Raw genomic sequence first — 7,169 nt, forward strand, 5'->3', positions numbered from 1 at the left:
TATACAGTAAAAATATTTTAAAAAACCTCACACTTAAGAACTAGACACTTTATTACACATGAAAACTTCCTCTCCATACACATACACACATATATTATAAATATATAGGATGACCTCAAAAGTTTGGATCCATTGCTGACCACTACATTTATATTTTTTTCTCCTTGTTCCCTTCTGTGTTCCTTTCAGTTGAAGAGCATAGGCTCGAAACTTTAAAGACTTTCTCAATTCCTGAGCGTTAAACTAATACATCCATTTGTTGTTTACTCCACTTGTCTTCGCCTGTTGTTTTTTTCGTAAATTCTCCCATATATATATATATATATATATAATGTATGTATATTATTTCCTTCAAACTAAATTATTGCTTCCATAAGATTCAAAGCTAATAGTAGATAGTCACAGTGGCTTCCTTCCAGAACATACCATATTTGGCAGCTTAGAAAGTGCATTAGTATATCAGATGCACCTCACTTTTAGCAGGTCCTTTCTAGAACCACTATATACCATTAACCTAAACTTTGATCGTGTGTTTATAAGAGAAGCTGATTTTTTTTAGGAAAATCTATGGAGAAAAAGAGGAACTTAGAAGCCATTAAATGTGTTATTTGAGAATAATGAAAGTAACATCCCTGTAAATTTTATAAAATATTATCATATTTATGTTTTATCTTAAAATTGACAAACACACCTATATCTACTATTTTGTACAGTAGTTTAAGATTAGCTACATGAAACATTTAGATATGGATTTGGGATGGGTTGAATAAACAGGATCCAACAAGCTGGAGGACAATGTTGTGTTCCAATGCCTTTGCTTTGACAAAGTTTCAACAGCTAAATGCCCTTTCTAATGTTTCTGTATTGACAAGATTTCTACAGCTGGATGCACACTTTATAACGTGTACGGAGTGAATTTTATGTGGCCCTAGCACCATAAAGGTTGTCTTTTCCCTGGCAAGAGGAAACCCATCAAGTATATTAGCCCCTGCTTAATTGAAGAGGTCTAACTAGACAAACACGTCTGGAGTAATCAACTTACTTACTGTATCCCACCACCCCCTAAAGTTATACTAACTACTACAATGCATTATCCTGTTCCCCATCATCATCACACAGAATTTCTAATTGTGTGGTTGTGTGGTAAGAACCTTGCTTCCCAACCACATGGTTCCGGATTCAGTTCCACAGCATGACACCTTGGGCAAGTGTCTTCTACCATAGCCTCAAGCTGTCCAAAGCCTTGTCGGTAGATTTGGTAGACAGAAACTGAAAGAAGTCTGCCATATATCTATGTGCGTGTATACGTGTGGGTGAGTGAGTGTGTGTGTGTGTGCGTATGTGCGTGTGTGTGTGTGTGTGTGTGTGTCTGCCCCCGCCATCACCACTTGACAACTGGTGTTAGTGTGTTTATGTCCCCATAACTTACCAGCTTAGCAAAAGAGACCAATAGAATAAGTGCTAGGTTTAAAAATGTCTTGAGGTTGATTTGTTCAACTAAAACCTTTCAAAGCAATGCTCCAGCATGGCTGCAGTTAAGTGGCTGAAACAAGTAAGAGAGTATAAGAGTTATCTTTCTTGCAATTCTTGAACATAAGTTAATTATTTTCCCCATTCATTACAGGTGATATGTAGGTCACCATATAACTGAATGGTTAAGACATTCACTTGGCAACCACACATTTCTGGATTCAATCCCATTGCATGGCAACTCGGGTAAATGTCATTATTTTTTTTACATCCTCAGGTCAACCCATACCTTGTGAGTGAAATTGGGTAGATGGAAACTGCATAGAAGCCCATACCTGTAATTAAAATGTCACAGCCAAATTTACTGGTTGACTTATGATTGAATGCTGAATACCAAAGTAAAATGTAGAGCAGCTGTCTGGCTTCCATTTGAGCGTGATCGTTACCAGCATCACCTTACTGGCACTTGTGCCGGTGGCACATAAAAAACACCATTTTGAGTGTGGCCGTTGCCAGTACCGTGTGACTGGCCCTCGTGCTGGTGGCACATAAAAGCAACCACTACACTCTTGGAGTGGTTGGCATTAGGAAGGGTATCCAACTGTAGAAACTATGCCAGATCAAATTGGAGCCTGGTGCAGCCATCCGGTTCACCAGTCCTCAGTCAAATTGTCCAACCCATGCTAGCATGGAAAGCGGACGTTAAACGCTGATGATGATGATGAATCCTATTAGAGAAAATATAAATTTGAGACCCTGGTAAAACTGAAAAATCTCAATATAATGATTACTATACTACATAATCTCAATAAAATATACACCTCCCAAATTAGCACCTTTATATCAATATACATCAAATTTGGAGATCATTTTCAGTCCTAATGCATGTACGGATTGTCTAAACTGTGTGTTTTGATTTTTAACCAATGAAAATTACGTTGGTCAATATGCCATTTAGTAAACTAAAGATAGAATTCTTTAAATTGATCTGAGAGAATTGAATGAAATGGGAAGAGGTTCTTTGGTGAAATCATGGCACACTTGCAAGACATGAAATTCTCATGTGCCAAGATAAAACAATAAAATAAAAAAAAGAAACCACTCTCAAAAATTCAGTATTAGTTGGTGTAAGTTTTAGTTTCAAATGTGTGTTCTATGGAGGACCCACAGTAGACTGGTCCTTTAAATGAAGACATCAACAAAAAGAGACATCAGTTCAACTATGCACTTTTACAAGGAAAAGGTTGAGAGTAATTTCAAAGTTTCAGCTCGCTTGCCTTCATCTGACAATTTTATGAAGGTATGCAAGCTGGAACTTTCAAGCCACTGTTAATCTTTTCCCAGGAAAAGTTCATAAATGTACTCAATTAAAAAGCATTGAGAAATCTTTCAGTTTTTATATATAACTTGACATAAAAACAAACATTAATGTATGTATGTGTGTAGTAAATATATAATGTAGGTAGGTAGGGTAAAATCCCAAATGTTTCCCCTTGAAGCATATCTGCTTATTCCATCATTACAATCCAGTATGTAGCTGCTGTCTTTGTTGTATAGATGCAGGAGTACATATTAAAGTTGAAAATTCTGGAAATATTGTTTGCAGAAGCATTGTATAATAAAACAGAAAGTTGGAAAATTTACTGGTATTATTTATTTACCATTACACATGTTTCATTTGCTAACAGGAATGTGCAAGTCTGCAAATCTCATCAGCAAATGAAACAAGTAATGGCAAAAAAAATACCAATAAATTTACCGACTTCCTGTTACAATTCATGTTGACAGCAGTATGACAGATAAGGTAATTAAAGATATGAAGACAGGGAAGTCCCTGGTCCATCAAGAGTCACTGCTGAGATACTTAAAAATATTTAGTAGAGTAGGATATGGTCTAGTCACCTATTTAGTTAATCAGGTTATTCAGGAAGACATAAGCCCCAGTGACTGGTTGACAGCATCAAAATTAAGCTACTACAAGGGCAAGGGAGATGCCTTAGATAAAAGTAATTACAGAGGCATCAAATTGCTGGACCAGGAGATGAAAGTTAGAGAGAGTTATTGCCTTATTAATTAGGAACAGAAGTAGACGAGATGAAATGTAGTTTGGCTTGTCCAGTGGAGAAGCAATACTGATACTATTTTCAGTCAGAAAGAATTTAGCTAAGAATAAGCCATTGTACTAGGCATTTGTTATCTTGAGAAAGCCTCTGACAGTGTACCTTGTTCTGTGATATGGTAGTCTTTGAGGAAACTAGGGATAGACAAATGGCTTCGAAAGCTGTATAGGCCACATACAGGGGTACTAGAGTAAAGGTACGTGTTATCAAGGTTTGCTCCTTGGCCCTTCTAGGCTAGAACTGGAATTTAAGACTAAAAGGCCATGGGAACTACTATATGCTGATGATCTTGCTCTGTTAGCAAAATCTGTAACAAAATTAGAAAAGAAATTCCAGGTGAGGAAACAAAACCTGGATTCAAAGAGTCTCAAAGTTAACTTAAAAAGTTCAATGTCCTAGAAAGCAAGAAATTGGACAAGACCCTATCCCATTCAAGTAAATGGCTCTGCTCAATATGTAGAAAAGTTGTAGGCAGGAATTTCGTTCGGTGTATCAAGTGCAAGCTATGAACACACAAGAGGTGCAGTGGAGTTGAAGGAAAGTTAACAGAAAAAGAAGTTGTGGAAGATGTACAGGGGCCATAAATACCACAAATACACAGGAAACTGATTTTCTTAAATGTCCTGGAGGCTCACTGGAAGTAGTAGATAATTTCTGCTATCTAGGTGACCTAATTAGCAATGAAAGAAGCAATATACTGAAAGTGTAATTGCTAGAATAAGAATAGGATGGTGAGGTTCAGAGAGCTTTTACCTCTGTTGGCAACCAAAGGTCTCTCACTCTCTGAGCAAAAGGAAGATTGTATGATGCATGTCTACAAACTGCAATGTTATATGGCAGTGAGACATGGGCCCTGAATGCAGAAGATGTGATGGCTAAAGAGAAGAAGCTGGTATGCTCCACTGGATGTGCAATGTCAGTGTACATGTGCAACAGAGAGCTAGTGTATTGAGATATTGCGGCACTCCGTTGGTTACAACAACAAGGGTTCCAGTTGATCTGATCAACAGACCAGCCTGCTCATGAAATTAATGTGCAAGTGGCTGAGCACTCCACAGACACGTGTATCCTTAACATAGTTCTCGGGAAGATCCAGCGTGACAAAGCTGGCCCTTTGAAATACTAGTACAACAGAAACAGGAAGAAAGAGTGAGAGAAAGTTGTGGTGAAAGAGTACAGCAGGGTTCGCCACCACCCTCTGCCAGAGCCTCATGTGTTTTTGCTCAATAAACACTCACAACGCTCAGTCTGGGAATCAAAACTGTGATCCTACGACCACAAGTTCACTGCCCTAACCACTGGGCCATTGCACCTCCACGTATTGAGATATAAGTTAGGCATAAGAGGAATTAGATGCAGTGTGGAAGAGAGAAGATAGTATTGATTCGATCATGTGATGCATGTGGATGGACAGTGGCATTCAGAAGTACCGATCACTTAAAGTGGATGGAACTTGTGGAAGAGAGAGACCCAGGTAGACATGGGACAAAGTATTGAAGGCTGATCTTAAAAAGCTGAGCCTTACAAAGGACCAAGATATATGGCCCATAGCTGTATTCATTTGAGAGCAGAAAGGCACATACTACACCCACTAGCTTTCCCAGTTACCTTTACTCCCCTTCCAGTTACATTTTCCCATTGCCTACTGTCTCCACCAATCACCTCCTTTCTGCACCTTCTCTCCCCTTCCTGTGCTGCTCTCCATACACCTTGCTTCCTGCTATCACCCTCACTGCCTTCACATATCTTCTATATTTCTCTCCATTATTTGCTAGTCACCCCGCCCAAGCCTCTACATCACTTCACCTATTCTCACCACCCTAATGTTCCTTGAGGGCATGTCCCGACACACCTCTGCTGCTATCTCTTTCACTATCACTCCCTTTATCTTATTCTCCAACTCAATTTCCTTTGTTTTCCCACTGAGGAATCTATGTATCTACTCTACAGTAAGACACCTATATCTGTCCCCTCTATTTCAAGGTCCTAGTATGCAAGAAATTGGATAGGGCCCTATCCCATTCAGATAAATGGTCCCATTCGATATGTAGAAAAGGTGCAATCAGGAATTCCATTTGGTATACCAGGCGCAAGCTTTGGACACAAAGGAGGTGCAGTGGAATAGTATGAAGATTAAGAGAGAAAGAAGACCAAAGATGCACAGGAAACTGACTTCCTCCAAATATCTAGAAATAGTATATTAAACCTTTGAACTGGCACAAAGCCACATCTCTCAATTCTACTCCCCCAATCCTAGTTGAGGGACTTTTGTCTTGCAAGGTACTAGATGACCTTTTTGGTGCTGGTGCCATATAAAAAGCACCTGGTGCATTCTGTAAAGTGGTTGGCATTAGGAAGGGTATCCGGCTTTAGAAACCATGCCAAAACAGACTATGGAACCTGGTGCAGCCCCTGCCAGCTCTGTCTAACCATCCAACCCATGCCAGCTTGGAAAATAGATGTTAAATCATGATGATACACACACACACATTTTAATGTTTGTTATATATGAGGGGAAGTCAAAATTCGAAAAGTTTAAAAGTGGTCGGACAAAGGTGACACACGAAGAAGGAGCAAGATGCCTGTCAACCTCCACTACTGACAAGAAGATTCAACAAGCTCAATAGATGGTAATGGTGAACCGGCGATTTATCATCGATTAAGTAGCCCATTCTCTGCAGATTAGTCATAGTTCTGCCTATCAACTCATCCATGATGAGCTTGGCTTCGATAAAGTCTGTGCAAGACAGGTGCCAAAGGAGCTCACTGCAGAGCACAAGCGAAAACGTCTTGAGGTCTGCCAACATTTACTCGGTTGCTACAACAATGAGGGCAAGGAATTTTTAGCAGAATAGTTACAGATGAAACATGGTTCCATTATCTTGAGGCAGAATCCAAAAGGCAGAGTATGGAGTGGAAACATCCTGGCTTGCCAGCGACAAAGAAATTCAAGACTCAGTCTTTTGCAGGAAAGGTGAAACTAACCCTTTTTGGGGGGACTCTAAAGGGCCTATACTGGAAGACTACCTGGAAAAGGGGTGTATGATCAACAGTGCAATTACAGTACTTTGCTGGCCAACCAACTGAAGCCAGCAATTCGCACCAAATGCCAAAGCCTATTGTTGAATAAAGTTTTGATGTTGCATGACAATGCATGCCCACACATGGCAGTCCAGACTGTTGAAACCATTAGCCAATTGGGTTTTGAGATGCTGGAACACCCTGGTGTTTTGAGGTGCTGGAACACTCTGCCTACAGCCCAAATCTTGTCCCTTCCAACTATCATATCTTTGGGTTGCTCAAAGATGGTTTACAAGGTCGTCGATTTCCTATGGGTGAAAATGTGAAGGAAGTGGTGCTTAAATAGTTGCATGACCAACCAAAACCTTCTTCTTGGAGGGAATATGCAAGCTTGTGGACTGCTGGACCAAGTGCATCAAAAAGGAAGGAGACTATATAGAAAAATGGCGTACTTGTTTATCCCCTGCTTTTGTGTAAATACATTGAAAAAACAAGAGTGCATATAATTTTTGACTCTCTCTTGTGTATATATATGTGTATATATATATATATATATAT

This window comes from Octopus bimaculoides, chromosome 5 (assembly GCF_001194135.2).
Source record: "Octopus bimaculoides isolate UCB-OBI-ISO-001 chromosome 5, ASM119413v2, whole genome shotgun sequence".
Lineage (NCBI taxonomy): Eukaryota > Metazoa > Mollusca > Cephalopoda > Octopoda > Octopodidae > Octopus > Octopus bimaculoides.